Source organism: Syngnathoides biaculeatus, chromosome 2 (genome assembly GCF_019802595.1).
Source record: "Syngnathoides biaculeatus isolate LvHL_M chromosome 2, ASM1980259v1, whole genome shotgun sequence".
NCBI lineage: Eukaryota > Metazoa > Chordata > Actinopteri > Syngnathiformes > Syngnathidae > Syngnathoides > Syngnathoides biaculeatus.
This window is the reverse complement of record NC_084641.1, coordinates 15685585-15704696: the sequence shown is the minus strand read 5'-3', so window position 1 is coordinate 15704696 and position 19112 is coordinate 15685585. Positions and strand designations below refer to the sequence as shown.

The 19112-nt window shown below is 42.2% G+C and overlaps 1 protein-coding gene across 3 annotated transcripts in view; it reads right to left on the bottom strand.

The window, feature by feature from the left end:
- The window catches only part of nlgn4xa (neuroligin 4 X-linked a), a 73505-nt gene that overhangs the window by 9132 nt on the left and 45261 nt on the right, over positions 1-19112 (bottom strand). The gene's annotated exons all lie outside the window — the stretch shown is intronic.

The window sequence follows — 19112 nt, the reverse complement described above, 5'->3', positions numbered from 1 at the left end:
TTTGTTGTTCTTTCTAAGAGTGTACTTCAATATTCATCCAAGTTGGGATTGGCTCAGGCTTTAAGTAACTGTTGATATGAAATATGCAACAGTAAACTTAATCACTGGCCATGCTAACAAAGATTTTAGTAAGAATCAAATGAAGGTAACACGTGGCTAGATAATTTTCATATAAGTCACTTGCTACAAATTTGTCCAATGACATACCTATGAAATCATCAGGTTGTCTGGCTGCATGCTCAAGCACAATGTTTCGGAACTGACTGACAAAAAAAAAAGCAAAGTTCCCTAAAAAGCGTGCCTGGGGATATCACCTAGCCCCTCCTTGCTAGGACTACAGCCTTGGCCGCCAATCCCTGACAACAAAAGTCTATGCCCATGAGCCACCCAGAATTACAGTGTCAATTAAAAATGAAAAGGCCACCGGGTTGGAGAAAAAGATGAAATAAGGGAGGAGAGATGAAGCCTGTGGCTCAGTGATCGAGAGCGGCCTTTAGGTTTCTCAAAGCAAGTTTCAGGGACGATAATAAATAGGTGGATCAGAATTACAGAGCTTCTGGCAGCTTTCTACAGACCGCGAGGTTACCACCAATCTTGGACGTGGTCTTGCTTTCCATCTCTACCCATTTGAAGATTATGCTGGTTTTGTAAATTCTATTGCTTACTTTCTCAAGTTCTTCTCAGCAGACATGCCCACAAGGCACTCCTGCAAATGTGTGAAGATTCTTTAAAAAAAAAAAAAAGATGACGGTTTAAGAGCTACTATAGTTTGGAGCCAATGTAGCACAGCAGGAGTCCATTGGTGAGTTGTACAGGTTCACTCTTCAGTCCTTCGCAAACATCATTACAAATCATTACGATTAGCTTGCTGGTCTAAATGATTTTCTTAGTGTTGTTAAAACACCATATGTTGAAGTAAATAAAGTTGGCTATAATCCTGTGGTTAACCTCTCATCAGTGCAACAAATTTAGGAATGCTGTTGCTCGGATAGGGACTGATGTTAATGCGGACAAACATAAAAAATGGATTGACAGAGAGAAACAAGAGTTCAGAAATTGTACACTTATTTCCCAGCAAATCAAATTTTAGTGAACTTGACACATATTAATACAGTGAAAGGAACTGAATGTTTCAGTGCACCAAGAGATTTTGAACAGTTTGGGGATTACCCCTTCCTATTCTAAGATCTCTGTGTAGAACGCAAGGTCCATAAAGACATGGATGAGGGAATTTGGTATGGATGTGCTTGACAGGTTTGCATTCAACCCAGGAGAACGCATTTGAGATGATCTCGAGTGGACAGTGAGCTAAGTGTAAATACAAAAGTTGTAAAACTTCACGAAATAATAATAATTTCTGAATGAAAATGTACCTAAAAGCTAAAATGTTTGCTTTAAGATATATGAATGTCTGGGACAGGCCTCAGGTTTCCTCGAAGGCAATCTAACAGACATGGGCTCGGCGAACAGAAAATTGCCTTTTGTTGTTATTCTAGGAATGATGAGGCCCATATCGTAAAAGCATGTCTTGTAAATAAGGAACCAAATGAACAAGCAATTATTTTTTATTAACAATTCTTGGTTAATTAATTAAAAATGTTCATTACAATTAATTAATCAAATGATATCAAAAGTGTCTTAAAATTGATTCTGAGGTATACAGGTAGCTGACACTGGTTCAATAGACAAGTCTACACTATTGGTTGACGAGTTGACTTTACAACTTTGCATTGACTTCTAGAACTTGAATTTGATTAATTGCAAACCAATTGTCTATGGCACCTTGTCTTGCAATTGGGACTGGCCAGAAGACTATTGACTTGCCTCTCTGGGACCATCACCAGACTATTAATGCTATGTGGAGGAGACGCAGCTTTCACGTCTGTGCAATTCAGAGTCAACTTCAACTTGTTGTCAATAAGCATGGTAGTTAGCCTCAGATTGCTAGCTTCAGTAGGCTATTACTCTGGAAAGAGTCATACAAGGAAGACCACGGGATTGGTGGCGAGATATTCGGGTAGCAGCGAGAAGTGAAGCTAAATCTTTCTTGTAGAGGCACAGGAAGAACAAACATACCCCACACAGGGAGCCCACAGCCTGGATTTGAACCTACAACCTCCATCTGTGAGGTGAATGTGCTAAGCAGTTGTCACCTGCGCTTCTACAGTGAAACAGAAAATTGCTTGGCTACGCTGGTGCTCCTTTTGTTTTTGTCCAGTTCAGCTGTCAGGTCAATCAAAACAGAGGATGTGTACCCCTTTTCTGCCAGAACAGTTTTACTGTGTCACATTGGAGTTTCAAAGCTTTCTTTGTGATTTTTAGGAAATATACTATAATTGATGCTTATTGAGAGTTGATTTGTAAAAAAGACAAAGCGCTAGTTATAAATCGAATGAAAGAAAAAATGAGAAAAATAAATAAATCATTACATATCTACAACTAAACAACATTAAATAGATCATCGATATAGCTACATTTTTTATATTATTTCTAGAAATTCTGAAATGATTTGTTGCAACAAGTGATTGGCCCCACACCCAATGAAAGAGCTCCAGGGGTGTGTTCCCGCGGAAACATGCGAGTGAATTGACACCGTTTTAGACTGACACCCCATAATTGCTGTGCCTGCCCAAGGGAGGCTGAGGATACCACCCAATCGTCAAGGAAGGGATCGGACCCAGGGGCTTGCCCGAGAGTCACCTAGTGGACGGGACGCGTCCCACACCGAGGGACCCAGGACGGTCTGCCATTACCCACGAGGTGCCCCATCAACTGGCCACCCAGCAGCCCCTGTGCCAACCGACAATAACCCCCCACTCCAGGGATGCCAGGTCCCCCACCAACCCAGAAGGTGCCACACCCACATCAGTCAGGGATAAAGAAAAACCCCACAGCAGGCCCCGCACACCCGACTTTTTTCAACCACAGCGTTGATTACAAAGATGACAGCACCCCGATCAGCACCTCGACTAGAACTAGACCCACAGCAGTGCATTAAAGTATTGACAGATATCACATTCATGTGAAAATGGGAATTGGAATAGGACAACAACAATCTGTGCTTCGTCCATCCTTCATTAACAGAACTAATTTCAAGCCAATTCCTTTTTTTGTAGTGGTGATAGTTAGTATTAACAATTTGCGAGAATTGGGTTCAGCATGTTCTGTGTACAGAAAAATAATAATGTTGCAACACAGCTCGAGTAGACGAGATTCAGAGCAATGTAAAATCCAGCCCATTTTACTGCTGGGGTTATTTATTCTCCCCAACGACCTGAGCTTCCCTATGACACTAATGAGATGTAAATAACATTGGAGATATGAGAGCTGTGCTTATGGTGTGACACCTATGATGGAACATCATTGTTAGTGTATTCTGGAACCCAGACAAAAAAAAATGCTTGCTCTTCATTTCGCACTAGTGATGAACAAAAAACAAAACAAAACTACAATTATCTGACAAAACTTTCTCCCTCCTCGCAGTACAAAATGTGATACAGAGTGGTGTATGCTTGTCAGTGTCAGAGTATCTCTGTCCTATCATCAATGACTTTGCTGAACAAATGTTTTGAGTCCATGTAAGCCAGAGTCCTTGATTTCTTTATTTTGTATTTCCTTCCAACAACATCATTAGAAAATAGCATATTCATTTTAGCATCATCCATACAGATGCCTTCATCCATCGCACTATTCAAGAGAGAGACAGTGGACGCTGACAACTTGACGGTTATACTAGTGAATTGTGCTCTGTGTCCAGAAGATATTTACCCCCTTAGCTGAAAGATGAAATGCTAATTAACAAAGGGAACAACAGGGAAGGAAGGGAAGTCTGAGATGTGCTGAGCAAAGCCAGCTCAGCTCCAGCAGTCACTTAGAATCCATGCCAGTGAGGAGCCAAATTGAGTTTCAGAATTTGGAAGTGTTGATACCTGCAAGACACTTCAGGACATGCCTTTATATATGGATATATGTACCTGTATATATGTATATATATATATATATATATATATATATATATATATATATATATTGGCCCCTCCCAGGATAAGGCAAGCAGACTTGGGCAACCGCGTTATCTCCGTGATTCATTTTTAGTTCCCCTTTGTAACATGTTGAAAAAGCTTTCATTGAATTGTACACGGGGTTGGGAAAGGTTGCAGCGTTGGCCTCACAGTTCTGAGGACCTAGGTTTAAACTTTGGCCCTCCGTTTGTGGAGTTTGCACGTTCTCCTCATGCCTGTGTTTTTTCTGGGCACTCCGGTTTCCTCCCATATCCCACAAACATGCAACGTGAATTGGAGACTCTGAATTGCCCCAAGGTGTGATTGTGAGTGCGACTGTTGTCTGTCTCTGTGTGCCCTGTGATTGGCTGGCAACTTGTTCAGGGTGTACCCCGCCTCCTGCTCGATGACAGCTGGGATTGGCTCCAGCACACCCACGACCCTCATTAGGATAAGCAGCTCAGAAAATGGATGGATGGATGAATTATATGGACTAGTGGTCAAAAAAATGGTGTAGAAATCATTAAAATTTTAGTTTCTTTTATTTCTATCACACAAATATGGCAGCTAAATACGGGTGTCTAGACATTTTATAGCCATTGTAGATTTGGTATCTATTTATTCATGTACACTTTTCGATTCTCATCAATGTATTTTGAATACATTTTCCACATACACAGCTCACTCTGCTCAGTTTGATTGTATAATCTTGTCAATATGCACGTATAGTGTAGATATTTTTAGGTCTCCCTAGGGTTTACCTGCTAGGCACCCGCCTCAGGGCACCTAACAAGATTTCAGAAATCCAGAGATCTGGTACAAGGAGAATGCTGACTGATTTGTGCAATTAATACAAAAATCCAAGCTTATCACAGATAAATACAATTATAGAAAATCATAAAGCATTGAATTATTTGTGTGTCACGTCAAAAGTAATGAAAGCGTACATGTAAATATTTCCGACTTTAATCGATTGGCTGTTCCTTTGAATAGATAATCAACACACAAAGCTCTTTTGGAAGTTTTGGTTTTAATGTGAACATCTTTGATGTATCACTTCTGTTCCAGTAACAAGGGGAAAGATGTTTGTTTACTTTCGAGAACGCTGGATGTTCTGCACCAGATCAGAGGAAACAACAAAAGTTCATCTGCTCATCTAGGACAAGCCTGTTTTTTAGAAACATACAAATATACAGTATGGATGAACACTGCATACATAAGAGACCAGGACCCTAAAATTGTTAATTTTTCTTGTTAAAATTTTTTTTTTATATCCTCCACAATAAAAGCCTCAAGAGTGAGATAACACATTGACATATTTGACACAACTACCACAAGTATGGCGGACTGAATATCATCCAAAATTGGTTATTGCTTCACTGGAAGTGTCACAGTACTTCATTGTCATGCTGAAGGCAGGTGGTCCCGAATGTTACAAAACACAGGAGTGCAGACAGGAGAATAAGAAAATAATTGAATTCTCCCAAAATAAGACATAAAACGGAACACGACAAAACCTTTCAGCAGCAGGGCACGGCATGACCATACTATGAGAAAAAAAGGATTACAGTACATGACCTGGGAGGTGATGCGCTGGTTCGGAAGGGTTAAAGCAAAAAAGGAAAAAAAAATCTCATCATTCTAACTTTTGTTGAAACAACATCCAGACCATTTATTTTATTTGCCGCTTATCCTCACGAGGGTCGCAGGGAGTGCTGGAGTCTATCCTAGCTGTCATCGGGCAGGAGGCGGGGTACACCCTGAGCTGGTTGCCGGCCAATCCCAGCGCACATGGAGACAAACAGCCGCACTCACAATCACACCTCGGGGCAATTTAGAGTCTCCAATTAATGTTGTATGTTTTTGGGATGTGGGAGGAAACCGGAGTGCCCGGAGATAACCCACGCAGGCACGAGGAGAACATGTAAACTCCACACGGGCGGGTCTGGGATTGAACCTGGGACCTTAGAACTGTCAGGCCAACTGTTTACCAGCTGCATCACCTTCCCACCGTCGTAACAACATTTCTTTGCAAAAAAAAAAAAAAAAAAAAAATCTCATGTTCTTGGAAAGCGTATTAACTGACCTAAATGGTGTCACACTTGTCGGGAGTGTGCATTTGAGAACACTGGGTTATGCGTGTTGCGTCATGAAAGATTTGACAAATCTTCGATGCCAATGCCAACTTGATTGTTTACTATTGACTGCTATTTGTTGGTTAAGATCATTGATGTTTGATGAAACAACACATTGACTACTAAACAATGTATTTATTTAACAAACAGGAGCCTCAGTAGACTGTGGAAGAACCACACACAGCCTCAACAGCCTGGCATCAACTCCTCATGCTGTTCACCAGCCTGACCACACACTGCGGTGGGATGCCATCCCATTCTTCAACCAGCGTTTCCGGCATATCATCCGGCGTGGCTGCGTTGGCCGCTCTGGCACAAACTACACGACCAAGCTGATCCCACAAATGTTCAGTCGGGTCGAGGTCAGGGCTGCTGGCAGGCAGAGCCATCCTCTCCGCTTCCAAATTCTGGCAGAAACCGCTGATGAACCCCTGATCTGCGGGGGTGAAGTGTTGTCATCTTGGAGGATAAAATTCATTCCCAGGCTTGGCAGACTGGTTGCAGAATCTCTTGAAGGAGATGTTTGGCATTATGAGAGAAGATTGGACAGATTTTCAAGGACGCCAGCTACAATTCACTTTTGGTGCACGTGACAAATGCATGTTCATTCTAATCTATGGTCCGACATTTGGACCATAGATTAGAATGGTCTCTATGTTAAATTTGGATTAGTTCGAGTAGCTCAAACGAACACACCCCTTCTGACACGGAAGCTCTTTTCGAAGACGAGAACATCACACAACCGAGTGAAGTTACTGGTGCAATATTGCCCCATTGTTTCGAGAAATATTCAGATGATATGTGATCACGGCCAAACCGCCTCTCCGTCCGATCCACTTCCGCGGCTGAGATGAGCAATCGTGGCCCGGCGCCGCGACGAGCCACCCCGGCCGCCGGCCTTGTCAGCCGGGGTGGCTCTTTTTCACCGCCGAGATGGCTTAGTACGAAGCCAAGTCGGGCCACCTTACAGCGTTGTTGTAGCACGCGGATGAGTGCGCCATTGCGGGCAGCGTTGTTCATAGCCGTTGCCGTCCGCGAGCCTGACGTGGCAGCCTTCACAGCGAGCCAACACGGCAGCCGTCCGATGCGCACATCGACACATTTAGGACCCCTGTCATACATACGCAGATCTTTTGTGACATTATGAGAGACGGATTACGTGGTCCGCCCCAAACTATTATTTTTTTTTAGTAGCTGTATACACACCTACCTGTCATCTGGGGCCCACGAAGCTTTGTCGTTTACACCCGTGGAATCCGTTTTTCATGACGAACAGGGTCTCTTGGAAGCTTATGAAGAGTAAATCCATCCTCCCGAGTGTTGGAGCAATATCCAGTAATGCAACAAGCCGGCATTTTGGCTAACACGAAGGAACAACGAGCTACCTTCCTGCAGGTAAAACTAATAGAAACAAACGAGTCCACTGGAGGGCGCTCCTGCCCCATATGTCACTTCCTGATTCTTTTCGAAAACAAATCCCTCAAGAGGATTTTAATGGTGGGAGTTACAAAAAGCCATATACGACAAAATCATGTTTTGTGGTGAAAAAACAGATGGGTCGATACCGGTACTGATACTAAAAAAATCATCCATTTCATGACACTTGACCTTTAAAAGTATTTTGTTACTTAATGTTTCCCAACTAACTTTGTGACTTTCAAAAGGAACCAATTAAATAAATGAAAGAAAATAAGTAACGCAAAAATGTGGACATGACATGGATCATTTTTTTCTAAACTGCAGGCGAAACAATAGTTAAAATGATTGTTGCTAACAATTAAAAAATAACATGTAAGGCATTGCTCAGTGTTCTTGCTTTGACAAACAGAGTTAAGTACTTGGAATAGAACATGTTATGTAAGGTTTGAACTCATATCGTGGTAATCTTGTGAGACATCAGCTTCCTAGTCACTCGGCGTCTTGCTTTGAGACATACAAGCAATCTGAAACATTTGGAGAGGGTTTAGTGCAAACTACACTATGGGTCGAATCCTGAAAAGCAGCACAAACTCAGCAACAGTCTTACGAATCCTTGGTTGAACTGCCTTCAAAATCGCTAGGCTTCTTGTAAGTAATCGCAGGTACAAATGGTTGGGTATTTCGATAAGAAACAGCATTGGCAGAATGAATTCATTAGGATTTCAAAGGGACTGCTGAGATATAAACATTGAGGGTCATTTAAATGATAGGAGGTGGGGGAGGGGATCAATTTCGATCAGATTCGGCTAGATGTAATGCATCTCTGAGAGGGGGCCTTCGTAAAGGTTGGCCTTATCTTTCCAATGTGAGTTAATTGGGTTGTGGACATAAAGAAATGCTTCAATTGACGTTGGTAGTTCATCCATTTTATGATCCATTCGGTGTTCCAACAATATGTGTGTGCAGTTCTTGAGAAGTGCTGAAAAAAATACAAAAATAACATAAGGTCATCCACACAAAAAAAAGAAAGAGGATTCATGTGCCAGGGACATATTTCTCTGCAGTGAACCGCACTCAACTGTGGAAAAGTGTGATTGGTTACACATTCATTCAGCCGGGACGCTACCCTAGCGATCCACCAGCGTATGGTAATTAAATTCTGCGGAGCTAATTAGAATCTATTTGACATCCGTAGGGAGACATTTGCACAGCTTGCAGAGCTGCACAAACAACTCACAGGCACAAGCAGCCTTGTGCACTGCAGCCATTTTAAATGGGCAAAGATGCTGTTACAGCAAACAATGCATATTATCGGCTTTAAGGAAATAAAGCATGTAATTACATTTTATCACGCAAAGGTATCACAGGACTATTGATAAATTGCCTGCGTTTCTACTATAGTAATTGGCACTGGGGGCTAATGATAAACATTTTTGCAATGCATACCCAATATATATATATTTTTTTAAATATCCATTCACCCTCTATATTATTTATGATTTTCGGGGCTTAGGGAGCTTCAAAAGAAAGAAAGAAAAACTGACTCAACATCTTTACTTATATTACAGTAACAGTCCTGCCGGACGCCTCCCTGGTGAGATGTTCCGGGCCCGTCAAACCGGAGAGAGACCCTAGGGACAACCCACGACACCCCGGAGAGACTACGTCTCTCGGTTGGCCTGGGAACGCCTCTGGATCCCCCTGGAAGAGTTGGATGATGTGGTGGGGGAAAGCAAAGTCTGGGCATCCCTGCTAAAGCTACTGCCACCGCGACCTGACCCGGAAAAGGAGTAGAAGATGGATGGATGGATGGATGGATAACACATTGGGCAAACAAATCGGAATCAACCTGTGGTGTGAACATCAACATGCTGCCTCCAGCGAAGTCAGACGAGTGAATCATGAATCAGTGACTGAAAGTCAAAATCAATGATGCTACAAAACATAAAATTAAGACTTTCAAAATGCAGTCAGAAATTAGCTTCAGTTGTAAAATGAATAAATACATAATTTAACTGTATTTCTTTTGTTTTAAATGAAAATAGTGCACAGTTGGACCACAATTGGAAACTGCTCATAGTGACTAAAAATTGTACAATGCAAGAAAGCTTATTTATAAAATAGAAATTTGGTGTTGCTGAAATCTTATTTTGTTGCTACATGGGGTATAGCGTTCATTTTCTGTGTGGAATTTTTCTATTTAATAATATTTTATGTTACAGAGTACCCAAGGACACTGAAGATTCAAGCTTTTTGAAAAAAATGAGGGAGGAAAAACACATTTTAAAACATGAAAGCATCGGTGTAAAAGGAAAACTACTGGCAGTATGAACAGATATATTTTTGAGTTAGGCTTAGAAGAGGGAATTACACTTTTTTGTTGCACAGGTCAAGTGTTACTGAGTTTCACAGGAGGGGAGCTGAGTGACTGAAAGCTCTGCTCCCACAGTCGTAATGTGGGCAGAAGGGACAGTGAGGTGGAAAGAGGTTGAACGGGTAGCGATCTGAATAAGGTTGGAAAGTTGGATGGGGCAGGGGGGCAAGGTTATGCACAGTCTTGAAAATAAGCAGAATAATTTTGCAATAGATTTCAAAGTGAACCAGTAACCAGAAGAACTCTCGGCCGTGCTGGTGGAAGGAGAATTTTTGTGTGAATGGAATTCAGAACCAATTGGAGTTTACAGAGTGATTTTTAGGGGGATCAAAAGAAAGCAATTGCAATATATCAATCTGAGGCGATGGGTCTGTGAACACGGATGGGAGGCAGGCAACGGCTGAGCAAAGAGCCAATGTGGTACATTTTTACGTAGATGGAAGCACGTCAGGGGCGGCACGGTGGTTCAGCTGGTAAAGGGTTGGCCTCACAGTTCTGAGGTCCTGGGTTCAATCCTAGACCGGCCCGTGCTTGCGTGGGTTTCCTCCAGGCACTCCGATTTCCTCCCACTTTCCAAAAACGTGCAACATTAATTGGATACTCCAAATTGCCCCTAGGCGTGATTGTGAGTGCGCTGGTTATCTCAATGTGGCCTGAGATTGGCTGGCAACCAGTTCAGGGTGTACCTCACCTCCTGCCCGTTGACAGCTGGGATAGGCTCCAGCACTTCCCGTGACCCTCGTGAGGATAAGCGGTGAAGAAAATGGATGGATGGATGGAAGCACATCAGTTGTGTGATGGTATTTAGAAGGACCTGAAAAATAAGGTACTGTCGAAGATGACACCTGGGCAGTGGTGTACATGAAGGAGTTGACTAAGGTAACGGAGAAACTCAACCCAAAAAGAAGGACTTCAGGTTTGTCACTGGTAAATTGGACAAAAATGTCCCTGAAGTTGAACTTAAGTTAAAAAACAAAAAAACGTTGATGGGAATGAAAAAGTGTCTACGATGAAGAGGACTGGCCGTAGCACAGAGTCCTGGGGTCCAAAATTGTTGTGGACCGGACCATTACTTGAGCAATTTTTACATTGGGAACCATTCCAGCTGTGAGATAGAAATGTATGATGGCAGTTAAAACATGAGGGAGCCGAATGAGGAGGCAGGTTTGACCCAATGCTGTCAAAAGGCTGCCGAGCTGACAGTTGGAAGTTTTTGCTTTAGTGTGTCAGACTTTTCCGAGGTAGAGGAAAGAGAGTGACAGTGAGTGACAGCGGAGAGCGTTGAGTATCAGAGCCCGAAAGAGGAGATTTGCTGGAAGGGAGTTGCTGATAGATCCTACAGATGTTTGCAGTGTGAGTTTGTGAGTGGAGGTTGTGGTGTCGAGACTCATCTGACTTTTTTGTTGAGCGGTGACAAGAAGGATATGAGGTTGCATTCACGGCTCTTGTTTCATTGATGCTTCATCATTTCACCGATAGGAAACTTATTATCGAAACTCTCTGAGATTGATATCAATAATCTATAGAGATAACATGTACAGTAGTTCTTTTCAAAAGCCTGGTTTTTGTGATGTAAAAAGTGAGACTAAGAGAAATTATTTCAAAACCCATTTCATTAATAGTATGCACCCAAATGTGCACACCCTCTTAAAAGTGAGAACATTCGGCTGTGTTTGGAATTGACCAATCCCAATAACCCCAATTATTTATTTATTTAGATTCAACCTTCATTTAGCCACACAAGGAAATTGAGAGCAGATTCTTATTTCTGATGCCAACCTGACGACGGACAGCACAGTTAAAAAAGAAAAAGAAAAAGAAAAGCAAATGCATAGAGACAGCTCGAATGATTAAGTTCAATATTCCAGCATTTCTTGACCTTTTCTATCTCGCTGAAGCCTGAAGGTTTTGTGCTGTAACGGACTGTGCTATTTCGAATTGTTCGCATTGCTTTCACCTTGTCTAAGGAACAAGAAAGTGATTATGCCACCAGCATGCTTCACTGGAGGTATGTTGTTCTTTTGGTGATGAGCAGTGTTGTTTTTGCGGCAAACGTCATACGTACCTTTTGGAATTACAGCAAAAAGCTGAACCTTGGTTTACTCGAATCATAACAGAATCTCCCAGATGCGTGAAAATGTGGTATGGTATGTAACAAACACTTTGCATTGTAAACAGGGTTGTGCAGACTTTTTATCCTGTGCTTAGTGAAGTCACCTTTCGCTATTCTGGTGGTTAAAAGAGTGGATAAATGAATAAGAGAAGCAATCAAGGAAAAATGTTCATTCTACACTGTCAAACAATTAACTTTGCAAATAGCGTACATATTATTGACAAGAGTAAAGGAGGCTCAGCTCCTGAGGCATTGAATTCAGCGAGTGCCCATTAACGTCAGAGCAGTTGTCAGATCTGACCATGTGTCATTCTCAAATAGCGTCTTCCGCCTCCGCTCTTTCATTTGCAACCGTGATGGGCCGGCCCGGGGCAGGCCTGCTGCTTCTCCAACACCCACATCATTAAAGTGTTATCATCATGGACATGTGATGGCACGCATTCTAACACAGCCTGTTAGGAACTGATAAGTCTGGCATAGAATATCTGACAAAGCGCCTACTAAATATTCAGAATGAAGGAATCACAAGCAGGCCTGGAAGTCTGTCTTGCCCTGCTCTCTCTACCCCCACATAGCCTTTCTCCATCACTGAGTAGAGCCGGAATGGCAGCCCCCTACTTACATTTCCAAATTGCTTCCGAAACTTAGCCAGCCATGGCAGCTCAGCACTGGGCAGAGGACGGAATGAGGGCAAACGCAGAGGTATAGGTTTCCCGAAATAAAATGTTTCGGTGAATCATGTCTTCTGAAAGTAAAGCTCTTGCAACAGAGTCTTGGCAATGGCTACACACCAACGGTGAGGTCGCCCCTGCAAGGACAGGAACTATATTTGATTACAAGTCTACATGCATTTATTGTTGTCCATTTTTTATTTCACCCGTATTTCATTTTACCCCTCCTTCCTTTTCCATCCATCCATTTTCTTTGCCACTTATCCTCACAAGGGGCGCGGGGAGTGCTGGAGCCTATCGCACCTGTCAATGGGGAGGACGTGGGGTACACCCTGAACTGATAACCAGCCAATCGCAGGGCACATAGAGACAAGCAGCCGCACAATCACAACTAGGGGCCCTTTAGAGTGCCCAATTAATGTTGCATGTTTTTGGGATTTGGGGGGGGACCAGAGTGCCCGGAGAAAACCCACGCCGGCACGGAGAGAACATGCAAACTCCACACAGGCGGGTTCAGGATTGAACTAGGGACCTCAGAACTGTGAGGCCAAGGCTTTCCAGCTGCTCCACTGTGGCGCCTCATCTTCCTTTACCCATCCATAAATGTATCTTTTTGTACTGGTTATCATGATCAGGGGGCGCGGGCTGACACAACCACTCACACCTACTGATAATTTGGAGTCATGTGTTGGGACCTTAGAAAGGAGCTAGTGTAGAACTCACCATTAGGCTTCCTGCCTCTGCTCCTTTAACTCCACCCCATGTTTGTGTGTGTGTGTGTGTGTGTGTGTGTGTGTGTGTGTGTGTGTGTGTGTGTGTGTGTGTGTGTGTCCTTGTGCAGGATTGGTGAGATGACTAGAGCAGGCACATTAGATGCATGCGATTCTCATCTAGAATAAACATTAAGCCAAACCCGAATGCCCCCTCATTGCCAGATCTACCACTTTCAAACTGTTATGCATACAGCTATGTATGTAAAGTATTCCAAGTGTATGTAGTATCTTTTGCATTTTTGTCTCTGCCTCGTTCCCTTGGCCCCAGACTATTTCACGAGCACTCCTTGCGCGCCTGCCTTGGACCCTGCGCTTGTTGAATTGGAACACAGCCACACAGAGGCCACTGACCACCCGGAACTTCACACCCCCGGATCACTACAATGTCCATGACAACCGCAGAAAATAAACTTCTCCCACCTTCCCTACAGCCTCTGCATTTGGATCCTCCACATCCCTCAGTCGTAACACTCACAAATTATGACCAAAATAAACAAAAACAAAAAACAAAATAACAATCAAGATTACTAGGCTCAATGATTACTTCTAATTTTAAGGAAAACTCATTCATTTTATTGCACTACTTTGTAACAAGCGGTACGGTGGATGACTGGTTAGCACATTTACCTCACAGTTCTGAGGACCTGGGTTCAAATCCAGCCCCGCCTGTGTAAAGTTTGCACATGTTCCCAATGCCTGTGTTGCTTTTCTCTGGCTTCTCCAGTTTCATCAAACATCCGAAAAATATGCAAGGTGGGTTAGTTAAAGAGTTTAAATTGTCCGTAGATGTGAATGTGAGCGCAAATGGTTGTGTGGTGACCACTTCAAGGTGTACTTCACCTCTTGCCCATAGTCAGCGGGAAAAGGATCCAGCACTGTATGTTGTTCTACTTGAGCACGGCTCACTTGTGGGAAGTGTGGGCAAAGCCCTCTGCAGTTGTTTTTCCCCTCTCTATTTACTTGCAGCATTTTTTTTTTAAATTGGGGTCAGGCCGACGGAAAAGTTGAAGTCAAGGCAGCCGCAACAATAATTGTAAATACTGTCTTAACATGACATGCTGGCTCTCCGCCAATGTGCTGAGAAGGCCATCTTCAAAGTAAAAGCTTCATATATTATGACTTTGGACTTTCAGGACATTTAAAGTGTTAAGCCTTAATGATGCATTAACCACTCGTCCGGCCTTTGTTACAGGCACTGGTTCAAATGAAACACTTTTTATATGCAGGAGTGCCCACATTTTAAATGTAAAAAAAAACTCACCGACAATCAGGCTTATGCAATCGCGGCAGCAAAAATCACGATTAAAATTCGATTTAACTGTGCAGCGCTCCTACTTGCTGCAAGACAGCAGTGCTCACCACTTGTCCACTTTTCTGCCCTATTTCCTTGATTTCTGGACTCAACTGTCATGATACTTTGAAGCACTCATTAACTAAACACAAATTTAGCTCCATCTTGTGTCTTTTTGTGTGATGTCGATTGACTTTTTTGGCAATGACTGATATTGGGGGGAGGGGGAAAGACAGTGACTCAAAAATGAAGAGAAACTGCAAGGCATCACAATCACTGGCACGATGCTATCCTGTGATGCATAGAACATATTTCCATAGAAATGTAGTTTGCAAGTGTTTGTGTGACAGATTCAGCCCACAGAGATCCCAACTTGGTGACGTTGTATTTTGCCTTTTCCAAACCAGCGCGGCATCCAAAGGATTTAGAAGCTGTTAGCTTCAGGTGACAATAGTACACAGGTTAGTTTGGGAGGGGGCTCTCAGGAGTGACACTTGGTCTTTGTAGGGAACAGCTAGCGGACATTGATGGAGTGCAGGCAGCTTCGACACACATTGCTGTCACGTCCTGACCGTCATTTGTATTCGGGCCAGATTTCCTGTTGCAAACCCAGGAGTGTTTGCAGATTTGTGCTGCAACAAGCGATAACACAGTACTGTGGATGGGAAGAATCGCTATACCCTCATTTACTCTTGGAAATGAAATGGTACGAGCATTTCATCGCATGACTCTGCTGATCAAAATTACCACAATATTATCACAATATTGCAGATACATGCACCTAAAGTATGGCAACAAGTTTGAATTTGGGTGCAAAAAGGATGAAGACAGCGACGTAATGCACTTTTGTGTACATTAGAAACTGTAAATGGCAACAAACTTGCATTTTAATTAAAAGAGGACCTCACAATATCAACTTAAAATTTCAAAGACAACAAAGAGAGTGATCACCAAAATGACCCCCCACTCTCCCCATAAAAGATCTGTTGCCCACCCAAATTTTTTTCACCTTCCTCTTTGTTTATGTGTTCACACCGGATGAAAGGAACTCAAAATACACAGCGAGAGAAATAAAAGGTATTCTCGGTTAATAAAAATGAAGGAGTTAAGATGCTAATTGGGGATGAAGAATGTAACTTTTATTGAAAGTCTTTTCAGATCTCTTTCATGTAACTTCATCCCAAAACCACACAATTCCAAGAGATTTTTTTTTTTATTCAGAAATGCAAGTGCAAAATATTCACGATAAGAGCATTACGCCCAAATCAGTTTGGTGCTTTATAAATGAAAAACAATATCATAACAGGTGAGAGTACCAGAACTACAGTAGCTTTAGCTTGCCCTAGACTTAAATTAAGCCTTAATCCTAAACTTTTAAAGGAAGGCACCACCACAATGATTGTGTTATTGTTTTTGTTACATGTGAATTTAGACTAAAATGCCCAAGCTCAAACCAGCAAAATATGACAAAGTTTAAGACAATTTAATCACACACACAAGAACACAACACAAAAATAATAAAACAACAGACACAGAATAGAAGTTCAAAGACCGAGTAGTTGAGCCAAGCTATGAATAGTCACCAGAGTTGAAGAACAAGGCAAATGTTTTTTCCAGCGAATATTCCAAGTCAACAAATGTCCAGAAATGTCCAGGAATGAAAGGCAGAATGCAGTGTGGCGTGTACTTGTCTACTTGTTCAAAGAGTGTTGGCCCAATTGTTTGGGTCCAACATCGATAGGCAATATGATAGTAGGTGTGGCACTTTGCAGGATTTTTTTGTCAGAATTCCTCAACTGTCCCTCTACCATATGAAGCATTCTTAAAACGTGATAGATATATTCTATCACAGTTCATCTGTCAATGTGTTTCATCCCTATTCACTCTGATACAACGGCATTTGAGCGAAACTGCTTAGGCTAGATTTAGGTCACAAGGCATTATTAAATCCTCTTGTTCAACAGCTGCCCTTACACACATGCAGCCACAAGACACACTCTTACACAAAATAAGCCACCACTGTCACTCTCACCGCGTACCATCTGTCCTCCAAACGCCATTTTATCAAATGTTTTGGAGGTCAAAAAGGATGTACTTGATGCGGCCAGCCCCCAACCTGTTTTGAACACAAATGGGACATTCATTATGGTTGCTCATCACTGTAAATAAACAGCAAGAAGTCGCTAGCTTTAATGCAGTACGCAAGAATGCTATCTTAACTGCATCTATCTTGGTCATTTATTTTCTTGATAGTCTTAAAACTATCAGGGATGGTTTTGCTTTGATTCAAAGTGGATAAACTGGCAGATACCCGATTGTCCAACTGAGTGTGGCATATGTCGGCCAAGTACAGACAAACCGGGGTGGACATACCATGTGTGCTATTCCAGTCAGGATCAAGCTACAAAATGTATTGTTTCCTTTCCCATTTACGTTGTAGTTGGTGCATGTGATTCCGGAGGTGTGTAGACAACAGCAATGACTTTGCATCTGCTGTGATTAACTTTGTAATAGTACTGTAATGCAGTAGCATAACGCTGCCAAACAGCATAGCCCGTTTATTTTTACTAAAATGAACGTTATCCACATAGCCACCTTATCCATTTCTCAATCCCTCTATCCTACCTTCATGTGGCAGACAACACAGGAGCATCGCGGCCACAGCGAGACATAAAAGACCTTCACACGCTGTCAGACTGCAGAACAAATGACAACACAATTTGTGAACCACACTGTGCAATAGTTTTTCATTCGTAATCCTGCTTACTTGAATTGTTACACTGCAACCGCCTATACTTGAAGTCAATACCTCCATCTTTGCACGTTATATATGTATCATTTCTTCATCTATCATTATTTAAAATCTTTCTTTTTCATCTTTCATACTCTTTGTATAAGTGGACAGAGACTAGCTAAGTAAGAATTTCATTGGTCCTAGCTATTGTTGTGTTATTACTCTCCATATGAAGACAAATATCTTGGATTTCTTTCTTCTTCTTCTCTCTCTCTCTGTCTCTGTCTCTGTCTCTCTCTCTCTCTCTCTCTCTCTCTCTCTCTCTCTCTCTCTCTCAATCTCTCTCTCTCTCTCTTCCTGTCCCAACTCAACCGATCAAGCCAGCTGCGTCTCGGGTGTGTTTGAGGTTTTTCTCAAGAGTTTTTCATTGCCTGTTCATGCAGCGTGGATCTGCTGCACCTAAAGTACTATATGCAACTTCCTTTGTCAAGTAGCTGAATCCTGTGATATTTTTGCCTTCTTTGTAAATTAATATAACTAAGCAAATGTGGGATTACAGTATTCAGTAATAGTACACTGACATTATGCACAGTATGTCACACTGACAGTGCACTGTCTTCTTCAGAGCGGCATCTGCATGCTAGCATTACCATTCTTGGCTATGACTGCCCACGGAGTCATGCAAATGAAAGTTACCATAAAAGAACAGAAACCAGAGGAAGACAAAAGGAAGGAGATGAGGTGAGGTACGGAATGCTATGCCAACAATTTTTTCAGATTAAATCTCAGTTCACTGATCCCCCATCAGATTGAAGGCTAAAACTCATTCACTGTTATCCTTAGCTTTTTTTTAATATTGCCATGTTTGTGACCTTGTAAAACATCTGCAAAAGTGCATGTGTCAATTTGCTGCTAATTGATGGTGGGTGGACATTTGTCTTTATTACAGTCTTTATCCTAGTGTACTAATGCAACCCAGTCTTAGTAGACTTGTCTCTTTGAGAGTAGAATTTCTGGTGTGAAAGAGACAAGACAAGCCGGTATTTGTCATCCCAATCAGCAGGATTTTATGGATGATGAACCAATATGAGAAACAAATATGATTTTAAGGCTAAAATTATATAACTATATCACAATAATGATCATACAGGGAGTCCTTGGGTTAAGATGGTCATGACCTATGACGTTTCGACTTTCCAATGCCCGTCCCTCATTGGCCATTTTGTCTGGCTAATGCTTGTACGTGTTTGTGCGCTGGGAGTATCTTTGCATTTTTTGCCCTCCTTTTCAGACATTATCGCCCCAAAGACAAAAGCTGTGTCTTTTCGCAATGCTTCTGCAGCCAAAAGAAAATCCGTTAACATGGAAACGAAGCTCAAGATCATAAAAAGATAGGTGAAAGGAGAGACACCAACACCACCAAGGCTTCAGTCGGTCGACCGCGGTGACAATTATTATCACAAAACAAGGTTCTTTCGAGATGGGGAGCATTGAGGACCAGGCTCCTTTGCGATAGCTAAGCACAGCCTCCCCTTCTTGTTCCCCATCCACCTCTCAGCAGTTAATGCTAAATACATCATCTTGTTTATTTCAATGTACAG